Source organism: Tachyglossus aculeatus, chromosome 1 (genome assembly GCF_015852505.1).
Source record: "Tachyglossus aculeatus isolate mTacAcu1 chromosome 1, mTacAcu1.pri, whole genome shotgun sequence".
NCBI lineage: Eukaryota > Metazoa > Chordata > Mammalia > Monotremata > Tachyglossidae > Tachyglossus > Tachyglossus aculeatus.
In genome coordinates, this window is record NC_052066.1 from 163,017,570 (window position 1) to 163,038,602 (window position 21,033).

A 21,033-nucleotide genomic window follows, 5' to 3' on the forward strand; every position below is an offset into this window, starting at 1 on the left:
GAAGCTGGGGAAGTTCCCCTGATTTCCCTGGAGCCTCACTATCATGAGTACCTCCTGATTGAACAGGGACAAGCGAAAATTTCCATTAAGAGTGTGTCCTCATTAATGGCAATTGTTCTGTTAACCTAGCAGCCTTTTCGACTAATGCCCTGAAGGGAGTTCTCCATACAGAAATCAGGATACCAGGGAGAAGCTAAGGAGGGCACAGGATAGGAGTGACTTGCTAATCCATGACTCCCTTGACAATGAATGGCATTTGGGCAACTTTTGGCACCCTGACATTTTCCAGGATCTTCTCCAATATAAGTGCCTACAGATGCAACCACGGGGTTAAGAGGAAACCCAATTCAGTGGATCTGCCACATTGAATTTTGTGGTTGCCATTGGCTTGCCTCCTTCAAATGACATCTCACATGTGTAGCTACCAAATGAAAAAACAAATTATTTTATTTGAAAACTGTGGGTACAATTCTGGACATCTGGCTCCCTGACTTAATTTATAATGGCAACCGCATTATTAACCCATTAAGACTGTCCCCTGTTCTCTGTTTCAATATGCAAGATGCTCCTTATAATGTTTTTTTTTTTATTTTTTTAAATTTCTGCTGGCTGTAGCAGATTGTTATTCAAATTAGTATTAAGAGAATTTGTTTTATGAAGTTTAGCTGCTATAAGAATGTGTATGTTTACTTTTATAGTGTACTCTCCCAAGCTCTTAGTACAGTGCTCAGCATACAGCAAGTGCTCAAAAACTATGATTGAACAAATGAATGAATGAATTTTGTAGCAAACTCTGAATTATGGGTTGCCAGTTACAATCAGGGGTATATTACAAAAAAATTATTAATAAGAAAGGTTTGTGTTTCACTTGAAATAGAATCTTTCCTATGAAGTGCTCAAAATGTCTTACCAAACATTATGAATCCTCAAAATAAGGCATATATTAATGTTTGCTATCTAACCGCCTAAGGCTGTACTAGAAATAATCTCACTAACAAACACAAATCTTGCCAAGGGAAGTTTCATTTGCAAAATTCAGAATCATTAGACCATATGTTTGCAATGTGCTTTGAACTTCTCACAGTAAATTCTACAGAATATTAGAATGCCACAAATGCTTTCACAACAGTCCCAACCACAGGTTCTTAAAGCTGTGCCTAGTTTTTATATTTGTTGTATTCATAGATTTTGCTGCTTGTACTTAAACCTGAAATGTGATGTGTTACATTTAAAATCATCAAACTATTAAAAATTGCCTTGAGATATACATAAGCTGATAATTAAGGGAGAAATGAGTTAAGAAATTTTCATTGAATTGTGCCACATGTAAAAGTTATAAAAAAAGAAAAAAATTAAAGAATTAGCAAATCTGAAGCAGATTTCCACTGTCTTAGTTCTGGTCATTGAGACTCTTCCATGTTATCTATTTAGTGTGTGTATCAGGATCACATAAATTGAACAGATAAAGTTTCTGAGGAATATCTGAACTGAGTGAGTCAAGAACAGATTTGAATAAAATCTAAGTGACCATGACAGTGGGCTGCATTTAGGGTCCATTAGAATGGCTTATTTTTACTTATTTATATTTTTAATGTTTTCATTTGGCAAAACCCAAAACAAATTCTGCCAAGTAATTTAGCCCAGAATTTTAAGCCCATATGTATTATAAGGAAAATTGAGTGCATATGTTTCTGATACATTTACACTTAACATCACTTTATTCCTCAGCGTTAATGTCCAAGACGTTTTCTGGTACTTTATGAGCCTTTTCTGTAGGACGAGGAAGCCATGCTCTGCCAGCTGCCAATGAAGTTGAAAACTAAATGTCTTGAATTCGGTTCAAAATTCCAACTACATACAGCTCAAATGAATTTGAACATGGTGCAATATGACTTTCAGGTTTTTTACAAGCATTATTTACCCTTCTTTTTTAAAAAAATGGCATTTATTAAGCACTTACTATGTGCAAAGCACTGTTCTAAGAGCTGGGGATGTTACAAGGTGATCAGGTTGTTCCACTGGGGGCTCACGGTCTTAATCCCCATTTTACAGATGAGGTAACTGGGGCACAGAGAAGTTAAGTGACTTGCCCAAAGTCACACATTTGACATGTGGCAGAGCCAGGATTTGAACCCCTGACTTCTGACTCCAAAGCCTGTGCTCTTTCCACTGAGCCATGCGCCTTCTTCATTTCTTTCTGGGATGTCAAATTCTAGACTCCTTGTCACGTGTGATATTAATCAATCAATCAATCATATTTATTGAGCACTTACTGTGTGCAGAGCACTGTACTAACCACTTGGGAAGTACAAGTTGGCAACATATAGAGACAATCCCTACCCGATAGCTGCTACCCCTTCTTAGAGATACTGGGGTTGAAGATCAATGTATGCCATTGAAGCATACAGAGAAGCAGCAAGGCTTAGTGGAAAGAGCCCGGGCTTGGGAGTCAGAGGACCTGGGTTCTAATCCCGCCTTGGCCACTCATCAGCTGTGTGACTTTGGGCAAGTCACTTAACTTCTCTGTGCCTCAGTTAACTCATCTGTAAAATGGGGATTAAGACTGTGAGCCCCAAGTGGGACAACCTCATTACTTTGTATTTACCATAGTGCTTAGAACTGTGCTTAGCACATAGTAAGTGCTTAACAAATACCACTATTATTATGTTATATAATTCACAATAATTATGTTTTTTATGAAGGGCTTACTATGTGTTAAGCACTATTCTAGATGATCACTCTTCCAAAGCCTTAATAAAGGCACATCTCAACCAAGAGACCTTCCCTGACTAAAGCCTCCTTTCCACTTCCCCCTCTCCTTTCTACATCACCCTGGTACTTGGATTTGCTCCTTTTATTCGCCCCTCCCTCAGTCCCACAGCACCAATGTACATATCCATAATTTATTTATTTATGCTAATGTCTGTCTCCCCTTCTAGACTGTAATCTCACTGTGGGCAGGGGACATGTCTGACAACTTGGTTATATTGTACTCTCTCAAATGTTTAATACAGTGATCTCTGGAAACAATAACTACTCAATAAATACAATTCATTGATTGTAAGTACAGGAGTAAATACAAGTTTATCAGTTAATCAGGTCTGACACAGTCGTCCCACATCGGGCTTGCGGTGTACATAGGAGGGAGAATAGGTCTTGAATTCCCATTTAACAGTTGAGGAAACTGAGGCACAGAGATGGTAAGTGATTTGCCGAAAGTTACATAAAAGGCAAATGGCAGAACCGGGATAAGAACCTATGCCCTCTGACTTCCAGATCCATACTCTTTCCATCAGACCACACTCAGTTATGCTCTTGACAATACACTCTACCTTCTCCTCAAAAAATCACACCTTCCTCTCAACAAAACTGCCACTCAACTCAAGAGCTCTACCTTGTTTTAAAAAATCTGCAGATTCCACAACATTCTCTAGGAATGCATTCAACTGTCTCACAGCTTCCTCACAGTCAATGTTTGTCCTGGGTGTAAATAAATACTCTTTGCTTTGCTTTTAAACCATTTCCTTCTTGTGCTCTGGCCTCACTAGAAATTAAGAACAGCTGTGATGTGCCTCATCCAAAGAAGATTTCTAAGATACTTTATGAAAACCGCACCTATTGTGGTCTGCAAAGGTAACTCTAAAATCAGCCTTCTCCATATGAACACACAGCATGCTGAAAATACCCAGGGATTCAGTCGGAAACAAAGTTAAAAAACATCTCATGTTAGCGTAACTTACAAAACATCTCAATTCCAGTTTCTAATGAGATTACAGGAGAGGTAACAGTATGCAAATAGACTAGAATCTTTGCCACCTAGAAAGTGTACGTTATTGGCAGACTGACAAAATGCGGGTGATGAAATTGGACTTCAAGCTAACCTGATAACCTAGAGAAGTAAAGACCTACCAAAGTAAAGACTTCCCTCTAGACTGTGAGTTTGTTGTGGGCAAGGAATGCGTCCAACAACTTTGTTATAGTACTCTCCCTAAGCATTTAGTGCAGTGCTCTGCACACATAACACTCTCAATACATACCATTAATTGAATGGTGAGTTTACAGACCTCAAGACTATAAGATCCTCGTGGTCAGGGAATATATCCATTAATTCTATTATACTGTACTCTCCCAAGCACTTAGTAAAGTGCTCAGCACACAGTAAGTGCTCAATAAATGCCATGATCAAATGGTGAGTTTACAGTCCTATAGACTGTAAGCTCTCAGGAAATATGTTACTAACCGTACTGTATTATAGTCTCCCAAACACTTAGTAAAGTGCTCAGCATATAGAGTGAATGACCATAACTGGGAGATCTAGACCTAGTTCATATTCATCTGCTAAACAGTTGCTACCACTACGTCTATAAAACTCAGATCCAAGGCAGGATCCCAAAGAGCAAGGTCCTGGAACAATTATCATCATCATCATCATCAGTAGTTCGCCTATTAAGAACTCTATACTAGGTGCCCAAGAATATACAACAGATTAAAAAGACAGTCTTTCACAGATCCACCCCTGCCCCCCAACTACCATCACCCTAATTCATGTCCTCACTACTTGATCTACCTCTAGGGGCTACCTCTTTTTCTTTAATGGTTTTAAGGCACTTCATCTCTGTATCCCTTTTAGCTATCAGCTCCCTTCTACCACCATATCCAGTCACCACTGTTGGCTTTTCCCAAACTCATCTGTTTAACTGTTTTTTAAATACAGCTCTCTTGTCTGTGACCCATTCTTCACATTGTTCCACCTATATAGAATCCCCTTCCCTATCAAATCGTGTCCTTTGTTACCTTCATAGCCCTCTTACAGATTCCCCCACCTCCAAGAGAAATTACCTCATTAATCTCCTCCTTAGGTGTCACATCTTCTCACCAGTCACCTTAGCCCTTATTTTGTTCACTCAGTTCTCATATTTTCTCCATGCATTTTGGCTAGTATGTTGCTAGGGAATTAGGGGATGTTTCTATACCAGTATGAGCCTGAGTGGAGATAACACACTTTACTGTTGGAAGACTTCATGCACAAGTGCATGCATGTCAATGTACATGGCAAGTCACAGGACACAAATTTAAATGAATAGCGGTTTTGCAAGAATGCAATCACTGATTTATTGGAAAAGTAGGTTGTGGTCAGGGAATGTGGCAACCAACTATGTTTTATTATACTACCCCGAGCGCCCATATTTTTGTCTATCAATTGAATCATCAATATTCTTATTTTTTTCTATTCCATGTTGCAACAGTTTATCTCCATGTGTGTGTCTCATTAGACTGAAAATCCATGAAGGAAGAGTATCATGCTTTTATGGCTTTATAGTATTTGGTAAGAGTTTACTATGTGCCAGGCACTGTACTAAGTGCAAGGGTAAAAAGGTTGGACATAGTCCCTATCACACATAGAGTTTACCATCTTAATCCCTATTTTACAGATGGGGAGGCATAGAGAAGTTAATTGACTTGCCCAGAGTTGCACAACAGACAAGGGACAGAGCTGGGATTATAATCCAGATCTTCTGGCTTCCAAACCCGTGCTCTTTCCACTAGGTTACACTGCTTCTTTTGTCTTCTATTGTACTGATCAAGAGCCAGGTAGTGCCTGCATCCAGGATAGCTCCCTTTCTAGTTTGAAGATGGAGGTTCATTCATTGTCTATTTACATGTCCCATTACATTTATTATACCTTTATTTTTTTAATGTGAAATTATTTCCACCTACATATAATTTATTTTAGTTTCCTTGTAAGCTCTGTGATGGCAGGCATCATGTCTATGACTCTATTTACCCTCCTGAGTGCTTATGCCAGTGTTCTGCACACAGTGAGTGGTCAGCAAATGCTATTAATTATCATGTTCTTACGGTCCGGTCCTTCGAACATTGTTTGCAGCATTGTTTAGTCGTGTCTTTAAAACATTTCTACTCTTTCTATGGTCTCCCTTCTTTTGCTCAACATGATGTGGGTAACTTGCTGCCATCTATTCAAGGAATTATCACCAAAAAAATTAGCCAGTGGTATTTGAGCACCTACTGTCATTTAGTTACACGTGCACATAGGTGGCTATTGAGGATAATGCTTCCAAGGAGAAAGTACTGAGAGAGAGAGAGAGAGAGATAGAGACAGAGAGAGAGAGAGAGAGACAGAGACAGAGACAATGAGAAAGACAGAGAGAGAGAAAGAGAAGGGGGGAGAGAGAAAAGACAGAAAAGGTGAGAAAGGGAGAGAGAGCAAGATAGAGAGAAAGGGCGAGAGAGAGAGAGCGAGAGAAAAGGTGGGGTCGGGGTGTGAAAAAGAAACACATACACTGAGAAAGGCTGTTTTTCCACAGTCCCTGGGGAGTAATTTCCTCCCTTTAACTTGGACAGTGTTTGCCACGTGGAGCAGGGACTGTGCCCAATCTGATCATCTTGTATCTACCCAAATGCTTAAAACAGTACTTGAGATATACTAAATGCTTAATAATCACCTTAATTAGTATGATGAGTAGTAAGTATATGTGGGACAAAGTCTACACTGGGAGGGTAAATTCCAATCCTGATCAGAGAAAGAAGAAAGATGATGATAGACTTGAGATCCAGACTAGTTTTCCCTGACCTAAACTCTGATCAAACACTAGAGCGTAAAGCTTTTCAAGAATTTGTGGATGTGTCAGGTCAAAATGATTTATCTTGGATTTGTTTACCATTTCACCCTGAGTATTACAGGATGGGAACCAGATAAACCAAAATATCTCAGGAAAGAAGTTAGGGTTGTTTTACACGGGCCATTTAGGAGCCACCTAAGAACACAGTCTCTCCGGAATCCAGACCACAGGCCCTGACTTTTAGGACCTCAAATTCATTTTTTCAAATGATCCTTACAAATGATGAAAAAAAGAACTAAATACATACACCTTGGGCTTGTTTAAAAGAAGATTGTCTCTATTTGCACTATTAAGAAAGTTTAGAGCTTCACTGATTCTTTCCCTTGCAGGCATATGCACATTACGTATGTGTATACCTAACAATTTATTGAGTGCTTGGTATGTGCAAAATGCTGTACTAAGTGCTTGAGAAAGTACAATAAAGCAGAGTTGGGAGATGTGCTCCCTGCTAACAAGATTTAGTCTACATTCTTCTTACCTGAAGAGATTAAAAGGTTAAATAGGTCATGTTTGTTTCATATATATCTGCCTAGATAGATATACATATAGATAGATGGATACAGACATGAATACAGATATGTACACACACATCTATATTAGGAGAACATTTGCTGCTGGCCTGACTCATATATATTTTCTTTGCAGCCTATGTTTTCTGCCCCTTCTACAGTTTCCCTACTTTTGCTCAACATGATGTACCTTTGTGGGTAACCTGCTGCCATCCATTCAAACAATTGTCACAAAAAAATTAGCCAGTAGTATTTGAGCACCTTCTGTCATTTTCTTTGGAGCCTATGCTTTTTGTACCCTGAGTAAAAGTGGCATTTCCACTAGGAGAATCTTTCAAAAGGATAATGATTCAAAAAATCACTTTATCAATGTTTCTCCCAAGTGTTGTACCATTTATTATTACAAGCAAAGGCCTTTTTCTCTATTGTTCCTGACTGGGTAATTATCCCCTTAATTTTCTAATGAGGCCTGTGTTTCCCCACTAGGAACCCAATGGCGCTTCAAGTTTACCATTCTGTTGATTCAGTTTTACAAGTCCCAACACTTCCGCCTAATATCTTTGTAAAGACTCAAACTTCATAAATGTGATCAATATTGTTCTATACTCTTGACTCTCTAGTGGAAACAACACTGTCTTTCAGTAAGGTTTGCAGCATATGTACAATAGGTGCTTAATAAATACCACTATCATTATATAGTAATGATGGTATTTGTTAAGTGCTTACTATGTGTCAAGCACTGTTCTAAGCACTGAGGTATATATAAGCTAATCAAGTTGGACACAGCCCATATTCCACATGGGGTTCACAGTCTTAATCCCCATTTTACAGATGATGTAACTGAGGCACAGAGAATGAAGTGACTTGCAGAAGGTTACATAAGCAGACAAGTGGCAGAGTTGGAATTGGAACCCAGGTCTTTCTGACTCCCAGGCCCATGCTCTATCCACTAGGCCACGTTGCTTCCCTATATCTGATATGGAGCTGAATGAGCACATCCCTAGAACCTGGGTTCTAGCTGGAGTTCTGACTAATGGGTGGAGAAGAGAGAAACTGCAGGTGTACTTGACTCTGTGCTGCACCCTTGCCCTCTTATTCACTGGTTGCACTTTGTTCCCTAACTAGAACATAACTGGCAGGACTGAGAGAGGGAGAAGTGCCATCATGCAAGCCATTAGCATTCCAATTTATCGTTCTGAACATTTTCTGTCTCCTGAAACTTCAGGACTGAGGGTCAACCGGCGTTCCTCAACAGAGATTCCATCATCATTACCAGACATTTTTTAAAAGGATGCTACTAATGATAAATGCATATTTGCCTCATATGAGTGTTATATACCGCTGATAGGATAGTTCATTTCATACCGTGTGTGTTAAAGATAGCTTCGTGTTGCACTGGTGTGTTTACTTTATCCTGTATAAGGCCTGATCTTTTTTTAAGATTGCCTCTTTGTTATTTCTCTCCTCAAATAATAATAATTATAATAATAATTATAGTATTTGTTAAGTGCTTACTATGTGTCAAGCACTGTTCTAAGCGCTAGGGGGGATACAAGGTAATCAGGTTGTCCCACTTGGAGCTCACAGTCTTAATCCCCATTTTACAGATGAAGTAACTGAGGCACAGAGAAGTTAAATGACTTGCCCAAAGTCACACAGCTGACAAGTGGTGGAGTTGGGATTACAACCCATAACCTCTGATTCCCAAGCCCATGCTCTGTTCACTAAGCCACGCTGCTTCTCTATGGTATTTATTAAGTGCTCATTATGCACCAAGTACTGTTCTAAGCACTGGGGTGGATATAAGGTTATCAGGTTGGACACAGTGCTTGTCCAACACGGGGCTCACAGTCTAGGTAGGAAGGAGTGGGATTTAATCCCTATTTCGCAGATGAGGACTCTGAGACACAGATAAATTATGTGATTTTCCCAAGGTCACAGAGCAAACAAACCCACCATTTTTTCTTAAATGTAGACAGTGTGTCATGAGTGGTAGTCACACAAAGTAGTGATTGCATTCATTAAAGCAATCAACTTCTCTTCTGACTGCTACACAACAGACTGGTTTGTCTGGGGTGGTCATTTTCTAACAATTTATTTCCATTTTACCTTGAGACTGAGCATCACCAAAAATAATAATATTTGTTAGGCTTAATCGTAAGCTATGTGCCAAGAATTATAATAATGATAGCATTTATTAAGTGCTTACTATGTGCAAAGCCCTGTTCTAAACCACGGCTCTCAACACTCTCTGCTACTCTCCCATCCTTCCCAGTAGTATCCTCAGAAGAGCTCTCCTCCCTACTCTCAAGTGCTACTCCGGCCACCTGTGCTTCTGACCCCATTCCCTCTCATCTCATGAAATCTCTCGCTCCATCCCTTCTCCCCTCCTTAACTTCCATCTTCAACTGCTCACTCTCCACTGGTTTCTTCCCCTCTGCCTTCAAACATGCCCATGTCTCTCCCATCCTAAAAAAACCCTCCCTTGACCCCAGTTCACCTTCTAGTTATCGCCCTATCTCCCTCCTACCATTCCTTTCCAAATGCCTTGAATGAGTCATCTACACATGCTAGCTCGAATTCCTCAACACCAACTCTCTCCTCGACCCCCTCCAGTCTGGCTTCCATCCCCTACATTCCATGGAAACTGCTCTCTCAAAGGTCACCAATGACCTGCTTGCCAAATCCAACGGCTCATACTCTATCCTAATCCTCCTCGACCTCTCAGCTGCCTTCGACACTGTGAACCACCCCCTTCTCCTCAACACGCTATCCAACCTTGGCTTCACAGACTCCATCCTCTCCTGGTTCTCCTCTTATCTCTCTGGTCGTTCATTCTCAGTCTCTTTTGCAGGCTCCTCCTCCCTCTCCCATGCCTTTACTGTGGGGGTTCCTCAAGGTTCAGTTCTTGGTCCCCTTCTGTTCTCGATCTGCACTCACTCCCTTGGTGACCTCATTCACTCCCACGGCTTCAACTATCATCTCTATGCTGATGACACCCAAGTCTACATCTCTGCCCCTGCTCTCTCCCCCTCCCTCCAGGCTTGCATCTCCTCCTGCCTTCAGGACATCTCCATCTGGATGTCTGCCCGCCACCTAAAACTCAACATGTCCAAGACTGAACTCCTTGTCTTCCCTCCCAAACCCGGCCCTCTCCCTGGCTTTCCCATCACTGTTGATGGCACTACCATCCGTCCCATCTCACAGGCCCACAACCTTGGTGTCATCCTCGACTCCGCTCTCACGTTCACCCCTCACATCCAAGCAGTCACCAAAACCTGCTGGTCTCAGCTCCACAACATTGCCAAGATCCGCCCTTTCCTCTCCATTCAAACCGCTACCCTGCTCGTTCAAGCTCTCATCCTATCCCATCTGGACTACTGTATCAGCCTCCGTACCGATCTCTCATCTTCTTGTCTCTCCCCACTTCAATCCATACTTCACGCCGCTGCCCGGATTGTCTTTGTCCAGAAACGCTCTGGGCATGTTACTCCCCTGCTCTAAACTCTCTGGTGGATACCAATCAACCTAAGCTTCAGGCAGAAACTCCTCACCCTCGGCCTCAAGGCTCTCCATCACCTCACCCCCTCCTACCTCACCTCCCTTCTCTCCTTCCACAGCCCAGCCCGCACTCTCCACTCCTCTGCCACTAATCTCCTCACCGTGCCTCATTCTCACCTGTCCCACCGTCGACCCCCGGCCCACATCATCCCCCTGGCCTGGAATGCCCTCCCTCTGCCCATCCGCCAAGCTAGTTCTCTTCCTCCCTTCAAGGCCCTACTGAGAGCTCACCTCCTCCAGGAGGCCTTCCCAGACTGAGCCCCTTCCTTCCTCTCCCCCTCGTCCCCCTCTCCATGCCCCCCATCTTACCTCCTTCCCTTCCCCACAGCACCTATATATAGGTATATATGTTTGTACATATTTATTACTCAATTTATTTATCTTGTACATATCTATTCTATTCATTTTATTTTGTTAGTATGTTTGGTTTTGTTCTCTGTCTCCCCCTTCTAGACTGTGAGCCCGCTGTTGGGTAAGGACTGTCTCTATGTGTTGCCGACTTATACTTCCCAAGCGCTTAGTACAGTGCTCTGCACACAGTAAGCGCTCAATAAATACAATTGATTGATTGATAGATAGGAAGTCTAAGGAAGAGGGTGAACCAGTATTTCATATCCATTTTACAAACTAGATAACTGAGGCACAGAAAGGTTGTGACTTTAAAAAAAATGGTATTTGTTAAGCACTTACTATGTGCCAGGCACTCTACTAAGCACTGGGGTAGATACAAATTAATCAGACTGAACACAGTTCCTGTCGCACATCAGGCTCACAGTCTTAATCCACATTTTACAGAACTGAGGTACAGAAAAGTTAAGTAACTTACCCAGGGTCTTACAGCAGACAGGTACAGGAGTCAGAATTAGAACACAGGTTCTTCTGACTCCAGGCCCATACTCTATCCACTAGGCCACACTGCTTCTTGACTTGGCCAAGTTCACAGCTGGCAAGTGGTGGATCCAGAATTAGAAAGCAATTTCTCTGACTCCCGGACCTGCATTCTTTCTAATAGATTTTTAAAGACAGTTCTGCCCTCTCTACCAACTCTGTTATATTGTAATCCTTCAAACAGTATGGTGCTCTGTACACAGTAAGCACTCAATGAATACCATTGATTGATTGATTGACTGCCCTCCCTGCTTGTGTGTGTCCCCTTTCAGTCCTCCAAATGGCAGCTGCTTGTTACCCTACAATTGTTCCTGCTATCACATCCTGCTCAGCAAAAGTCAGTGATCATAAACAGGGTTATAATGCCAGTGAGCTGATGGCATTTCCGGACCTCATTATTGGAAATTTCGTCCCTCTATTTGATTTTGTAAGTGGTCTGTACATTACACTAGTGAAACTGTTGAAGAAACTGGATTTGTTTCTACCATTGGTACAGGTCTCTGTATAAAGAAGGTGGACACACCACTATAACTTTATAGACCTTCACCTTAGTGTGAGATGTGATGCCCTGTTGCTTCCAATTTCTGTCTACCAATCACATAAAATCTACACTGAACTAGGACCCTTTTTATAAGGAAGTTTGGATATCACCACAACTTTATAGACTTTTAATTTAGTGTGAGATGGATGCCCTCTTGGTGCCAATCTCTGTCTGCCAATCACATAAGACCTACACTGAGCTTTTTTATTCCATTTTACACTTTTCCTGTGAATTAATGGACACTATATTGCTTGGAAAGTGGAATTCAGGACAACATTAAGTTTAATGTTGCCAGTGAAAATCTTTGGTTTTGGTGTTTTTGGTTATGGTTTTCCAGATGTGGGAGATGTAGCTTAGCCTTGTGGAAAAAGTACAGGACTGGAAATTAGTCAGTCCAGGTTCTTGTCTCAGGACTGTTGCCTTGCTGCTGTGGGACCTGGGGCAAGTCCCTTAACATCTGTGTTCCTCAGTTTCTTGCTCTGTATGATGTGGATAAAATTTCTGGTCTCCCTTCCTCTTAGGTTGGGAACCTCATGTGGGACAGGGATGGTCTCCAGTCATATAATCCTATATCTAACTCAGCACTTGGCACATGGTGAACACTTAATAAATAACATATTATTATCACAGCCTTGATTTCCTGCAAGCTTATCATTGGCCCATGGCTCTAGATCAACTTCATAATCATCTCCATAAACTGTATGTGTGCCTGAAAATCACAGTTATCAACATATTTACTGGATGACTTTCTCAAGACTCCTGAAGTCTTTCAAAACCAAATGAGTTGGAAGGATTCTTTGGTGGATCAAAACCTACCATCATTCCCATTTCCACATCCAAATACAGTGGAGGAGAATAGGTTGAATATTTCTGGTACCAACACAAAAATCTACTTTATTTCAGTGGAAATGGTGGAAGGTCAGCTCCTTTTTGACTGACGGTACTGTGGCTAAGGAACCTATGGATTATTTTCCAGAGCCCAAGTGTTCTTTGAATATTGTAGATAACTAACTTTATCATCATCAGGAGCAGGAGCAGCAGGAAAATTTGTTGACCTTCTGCTGTGTCAAACACTTTTCTAGAAGTTCAAAAATACAACACATCAAACAGTCATGATCCCTGCCTTGAGTAACTTGAAATCTAGCCACTATACTATTATTCCTAGAAGCTGACTGCCGCTCTCAGAGAAAGACTACTGAGCTGGATAAAACACTGAAATAACCCATGGTGGCATTGTTTATGTTCTAAAATTCTCCTGTACTTGATTAAGACATCAATGCAGAGTTTCCCAATCTAAGAGACATGTTTTCATATTAAAATTTAATTGAAACATGTAGAAGTTCTTGAAGACCATGATGTAATCAATGGTATTTATTTAATGCCTACTTTATGTTGAGCAATCTACTAAGCCTTGGGAGAGTACCATTCCATGGAGTTAGTTAGGTATGATTCCTACACCCTAAAGGAGTTTACAAACTAGTGGAAAGACTAAAAAATATAGCTTATTTAAAAGGTGACAGGAGTCATACTTTTCATTAACTTGACAGCTAGCTCCCTGAATTTCTGTGGACTCTATAAAAATGCTTTGTTTTTGAACCTCCCATAACTGTGGTATATTTTGGGAGATGGGGACACGGTCTTGTCTCTCTGCCTCCTGAATGTGTGACATGTCTCTTCTCTGCCTTTTTCTCTGTCTCTGCCCCTGCTAGGACAATTGTTGGAATGCCCTGGACTGAAGGCTCCTCAGGGGCAGGGGTCACATCTACTAACTCTATTATATTGTACTTTCGCCAGTGCATAGTACAGTGTTCTGCACACAATAAGTTTTCAATAAGTACCACTGATTTACTGAATGCACTTTTCCTGACCTCCTTATCTCATGACAGGCTGTGAGGAATGTGCTTCATTTTTTATTTAGAACACCTTGATCACAAAAACAATGAGAATCAAGAATTCTCAAGATAATTCATAGCGGGAAAGCCCATTTTTGGCTTTTATGTTCCAGAAATAACCAGATTATTGTTCTTATCCTCCATTAGGCAGGGTGAAGTTAGAACAAGATTGTCAACTTGAATTTCAGGCTAAGCACTACCTCATAAATCACATAACTATGGAACATTCTGGAACTTTTCCCCAACAAATCCACTTCAATTATTAATTATATCCTTTGGTTCCCTATTCCTAGCCCTAAACCAAACAATACATATATACATCAATAGATGGAGATATAGATATCTATAAAGATATATACATATGGCTAGAGATATAAATATCAATGTAGATATATTATATTTATATATTAAATCATGAATTTACTTAAGCCACAACATACGCTATTATCAAAAAGCAAGGTTCGCCAACTAAATTCATAATTCATATAGTTTCTCTCCCTCCCCACAATTAGGTGCTAGCCTATGAGTCAATCCTCATGTAGGAGCAAGTGGAGGCATTTGACAAGATTAACTACTTTGTGCTCACTTTACCTGCTATTTTTCTCATTTTTACTATGCTATGCAAACAAAAGATGAATTTGTAGAAGTTATATTTCAATCCCACTCCTCTTTGTTAGAAAGAAAATGTTATCTTAGAGTAAGTGCAAATTTCTCATAATAATCCTTAATTGTATATTTTTGTAGTTTTACATATATATCATATTTTAATTAAAATAAAAATTGAATAAGACAAATAATAGTGTTCCAGTAAAGGTTCACATCTAAAGAATATCATCAGTTTATGAGTGATTTGTGTTCTAGAGAATATTCTTTTCTCTATGCCAAAATTATCTTGGATGTGTACTCTTTAAAGTTTATAGGAAGAAAGAACTATCATTCCCACTTCTGATTCTTAATCCTGCATATTTTCTTGTTTCCTTTCTCTTTTTTTCTGGCATTTAGCTCTCTGGTGCCATTACACCAGGCGGTACTTAACAGCAGTAAGAATGCAAGGTTCACAAAGTGGTCCCATGGCTACTTAATGATGCAAGATCACCCTAATTCCCTTTCTTTTTCTTATTATTTTTTAAATTTTCCTTTAAGGGCAACAATTCTAGAGGCTGAACTCTGTCTAGGTAGCTGAAAGTTGATTTTCCCTGCTGATTGCTACAGCAGTTCTGTTCTTCATTGATCAGTAGTTCTCCAGAATAAATTTACCAGCAAAATACAGAGGAACCAAACTATTAATGCTTCCAAAGAGTGACTGACACTTAGGAAGGTGTGGTGGTTAGAGGCTGATTGATTTCCTTTCAGGAAGTTGCATCAAATTGAAAGGGATAGGGTAGATTGCTATTTTTAAAACACACAGAGGTGCAAATACCAATTTTGACTTTTAATTTAGGTATATTTGTTGAATAGGCATGTTTTATGCATTTATTCTAGTGTGTTCTGCATAACATAAATGTACTCCAAGAGATTAAATATTATTATGGAAACTCAGGGTCGAATACCCAGTGATCCTGTGTTTGTCCTGTAGTTAGTAGACAGGAAGGCCCTCCTACTCTTTTTTTTGTGATAAATGTTAAGTGCTTACTAGGTGTCAAGCATGGTTGTAAGCCCTGGGGTAGATACAAGTTAATCAGGACAGTTACAGAACTTTTGATATAAAGCTGAATTCTTGCAAAGATTCATGAGAGATTTTTTTTCTCCTACTTATTTTCTAATTCCTCAATAAATGAATAGTCTGCACTGTGACAGAGAAATCCAAATCCTATATTACTAGGGAAGTCAAGGACTTAAGTTATTCATTGTCACAAGTTTTGTTTCCATTTCAAACATTAATTTTGCTTGTTAACTCAAGGTTGGTGGCATCATTCAGTAGCTATGCAAGGATGTGTTTTAGGACCTATAATGCAAAAGTACTTTTTCTTTCCTCTTCTTTAACTCTTCTCTTTCCTTCCTCTTTTTTACACAAATATACAAGACAGGAGAATAAAAAGAAACTGGGGAAGCAGCATGGCCTAGTAGATAAAGCACAGGCCTGTAAACCCAGCTCCACCAGTTGCTGTGTGACCTTGGGCAAGTCACTAAATTTCTCGGTGCCTCAATTTCCTCAACTGCAGAATGGGGATTCAATACCTGTTCTCCTTCCTACTTGACTGTGGGCCCTATGTGGGACAGGGAATGTAACTGGCCTTATTAACTTGTATCTACCCCAGGGCTTAGAACCATGCTTGACACCCAGTAAGCAGTGGCGATTAGAAAAGGTAGGGACCAGAGCTACAGCAAAGAAATTCCCAGTTCCCCCAGGGGTAATAGCTGCTCCATCTGCTACTACTGGTTTGGGGACAAAATATGGTCGAGTACCAAAGAAGCTTGTCTTAATCCTGTAGAGCTATGCCCTTTGGCAACAGTTCCATTTCTCTATTCAAGGGCTTTTTTAAAAAATAGTTAGATTAAAAAAGTATGCACAAATATATAAATGATGATAATTGCAAATAATAATACACTTGAGTCCCTGCTGACCATAATACTGCTGTAAAATGTAGCATAAGGAAAAAAACCCCACAATTATATTTAGATTCTAAAAGCTTATATAAGAGCTCAGCTAATTAGAGATCCAGGTTCTAGTTCCAGCTGTGCAAGTAAAGGACTGGATACCAGGGCCATACCTTCAATGGTGAGGATTTTCAGGCAAAAGAACCATGTAAAGTGTTCCCCAAGATGGACAGTACAGGCAGGAATCCTAATAACTGGATATCATGGAGTTAGAGATGATGGTTACTTCTAAAACCATCTCCTGCTAGGTTATAGCATTATGCCAGGCTATCAGCACTACTACATGGTTTCTTACTCTCCCAAGTGCTAAATACAGTGTCTTCACACTGTAAGCACTCAGAAAATACCATTGACAGATTTGGATCCTGTTAAAGAAAAACGGTTTGGTTTATAATAATCAATAAAAATAGTGTTCTTTGTTAAGCATTCACGATGTGCCAGGTACTGGTCTATGTACTGGGGTCTTGTCTTATGCTGTCGAGTCATCTCCAACCCATAACATCTCTCTCCCAGAACACCCCACCTCCACCTGCAATCATTCTGGTAGTGTATCCACAGAGTTTTCTTGGTGAAAATATGTAAGTGATTAACTATTGACTTCTTCCATGCAGTCAAGTTGAATCTCCACCCTCGAGCCTCTCCCATACTGCTGCTGCTCAGCACAGGTGAGTTTTGACTTGTAGCAGATTGCCTTCCACTCTCTAGCCACTGCTCAAATTAGGATTGAAATGGCTATGCCTCTGCTTGACTCTCCCTCCTATAGCTGGGACTGATAGAGTAGTGGAAACTTTCCAGGTGCGATCCTGAGAAGGGATATACTAGGGCTGATACAAGATAATCAGGTTTGACACAGACCCTGTCCTACATGAAGCTCACAGACTAAGTAGGTGGAAAAACAGGTACTGAATCCCAATTTTACAAATGAGGAAACTGAGACACAGCAAAGTAAAGTGACTTGCCCAAATTCTTACAGCAGGCAATGGCAGAGTCAGGATTAAAATCCAGGTCCTTTGACTCCCAGGCCCATGCTATTTCCATTAGGCCATGCTACTTCCCCATATACTGTGTTACTAGGGGTAAAGTGACCTCAGCAGGAAAGAAAGGGGGATTAGGTTCAAAAGGGCTAGACGTGGTGGGTCCTATCCCAGTAAGGCTATAGAATGTCAAGCAGAAGGCAGATTGTGAAAAAGAGGCCCTGTGAAAAGCCACAAATCCAGATAAGATACAACGAAGGTGGGGTGTGAGATGACAGGCCCTGAGTGCAAAATTAGTGGAAGACCAGCTGTTGCAGAGATGATACTGATCACCCAAAGACGAGAAGCCTCCAAGTTAGGAGGTGTGAATTGCAAGTGTCTATTTGAAACCAACAGACCATGTGGTGGGGTCCCACAAGGATGGCATAGGATGACAGTGAATGCCCAGCCACCTTTTAGACCATAAATAGCAGGATCATTCAACCTGTATCAGATATTCTCACTTGGATGTGGGGGTAGGTAAGATTGAGTTGAAAGGCTCTATTCGTACAGCACACAAAGTATTGACTGCAGCAAAGAAAAAGTCAATGCTCAATTAACATGGCCCTAATTCTTGAGCTGATATAGGGGTGCTGCAGAGGGACATTTCAGGAGTCAGGGTAACCAAGTCTCATGGAATGGAGGGGGGTTGACCCATAACATACTATGCTGCCCCTAATGTCTCCTAGTAACAATGATAACATTTATGAAGAGTCTATTAAAAGCCAAGCACTGTGCAAAATACTGGGATTGATACAAGGGGAACAAATTGGGCATAGTTCCTGTCCTACTTAGGACTTACAGTCTAAGAGGGAGAGAGAACTGGTATTTTATCCAGTTTTACATATGAGGAAATTGAGGCACAGAAAAATTAAATAACTTGGCCAGTACCATGCTCTTTCCACAGGGCCACCTGATTTTCCAAATACCTCCTGACCCTGATTTGGCTACTTGTTTGTTACAGTCCTTTGCTCCAGAGGGAAAAACAACTCACAACTCTCAAGGACAAGAGAGTGAGTGATGCTCGGTAAACTGCTTGCACTCTGATCAATTCTTTTACACAAACTCTGGATCCTGAAATCGCAGGATGAAGCTCAATGTCTAGGCCCTTATTTCTGCTTCTCCCACTCCCTTACATGTTGCCCTTGAACTCAGATTTGCACTATTTATTCACTCCACCCTCAGCCACTTACGTACATATCCATAATTTTTTTATTTATTTTCAGGTCTGACTCACCCTCTAGACTGTACGCACATTGTGGGCAGGGAACATATCCAAAAACTCTGCTGTATTTTACTCTCCCAGGCACTTAGCACAGTGTTCTGCACACTGTAAGTACTCAATAAATATGACTGATTAACTATCCTTCTCAACATGAGGCTCCATCATATTACTGTTCCCTCTGTTCTTATTAAAGATATAACATTCATGCACAAACATCTAAAAGCAACAGAATTTGTTTAAAGTTGTATTTGTAAGGAATAGAGAGATGCATGTCAGAAGCACGGAAAGAAGTCCAGAGTGAAATATGAAGTCACTATGGAGAATGTCGTTATCCTTCATGTCTCACAAGCCTCAAACACTGACATTATCCTTGAATCATCACTCTCCTTCACTACTCCACATTCAGTTAGCTACTAAATCTAATTGATTCTAACTCCACAATATCTCAAGATTTGGCTCTTTTTCCACCCAAACTGCTACCCCCTGGTTAAAGCACTTTCAACTATTGCATCACTTGCTTCGCTGACCTCCCTGCCTCTAGTCTCTCCCTTTTCCAATCCATAGTCTACTGCCTGCATCATTTTTTCTAAAAAAAAAAAAATGTTTTGCACACGTCTCCCCACTCCTCAAGTACTTCCAATGCTTGCTTGTCCATCTCCACATCAAGCATAAATTACATCAGATTCAAGGCACTCAGTCACCTCTTCCATTTACTTATTGTCACTTCTCTCCCACTTCAACCCAGCCCATACACTTACCTCCTCTATTACCAATGTATTCATTGTCCTGTGCTCTGCTAATTCTGTTGCATTGTACTCTCCCAAGTGCTTAGTATAGCACTTTGCACATCGTAAGTGCTCAGTAAATATGCCTTATCTGCCATCAGTCCTTTGCTCATATCCTCCCTCCTGTCTGGATGCTCTCCACATTCATCCTCAATGTGATCTCCATAGTACTTAAATATAGCTTTACCTGATTGCTTCCCTCAACTGCAACTGATTTTAATGTCTTTTTAAACTTAAACGTACTAGACTGTAAGTTCCTTGAGGAAAGGGATTGTGTCTACCAACTGTAGTGTAGTCTCCCAAGTACTTAGGACAGTGCTCTGCAGCAAATAAGCACTCAATAAATACTCCTGATTTATTGATGAATAGAAATATGCATTAGAGGGAGTGGTAGGGAAAAAGAAGAAAAATAGAATAAGAGAGGATAGACTCAGGGAGAGGTCAGGAAGAGGAAGGGAGAAAAAAACAGAGATAGCATATCCTAATGGAAAAAGCAAAGGACAGTCAGGAAACACAGGTTTCCTGCTGTGTGACCTTGGCCAGGTCATTTAATCGCTCTGTTCTTTAGGTTGCTTATCTGTAAAATGAGAATAAAATAACTGTTGCCCTTCATTCTGAAACTGTGAGCCCTGTGAGGGATAGGGACTGGGTCCAATCTGATTTTCTTATATCTGCTACAGTGTCTGTTCACTCTGAGAGCTCATACCACTATTAATAAGGAGAATTAAGAGAGTGAAGGGGGAGGGAATGAATAAGAGAAAGAAAGAATGAGAAAGATGAAGAAGGAGCGGGGAGGGAGAGAGGGAAAAAAAGTGACTAGGGAAAAAAGGAAAGAAGAACAGAAAGAGAAAGGTAGAGTGAGATGAGCATATATCCAAAGGTACTATTAGCAAGTAAGGTCATATATCAACATATTTATAATGTATAGTGGCAAGCTAAACAATTTAAAAATACTGATAATACTGAACCTATTGTAGATTGAGTTACCCTGTCTGACAAACTAGATGATTCACAGTTGGATCAAAGTTGTTTAGGATGGAGGAAGAAAGAATAAAGTTTTAAAGAGGACAAAAGAATTGTGGAGTGTGGTGTATATATATTGAGCCTGGAACAAAGATATATGAAGACAAATGGTCTGAACCAATTTTACCAATGACTTTCAGAAGACAATCTGAGTTTATTTATTTTGGCTGCTATAGAAGAAACAAGGCTTAGGCACATATAGACATCACAGATGGCAGCAGAAAGCATCTGTTTGCTGAAATATTTTTGTACATATTTGAAATTGTAAAGTCATTATATATCCCCATGTTACTTTGTACACTTTTATTGTATTGATTGTGGTTTGGTTCTTTCCTTGGTTCTTCCAGACAAACCTCT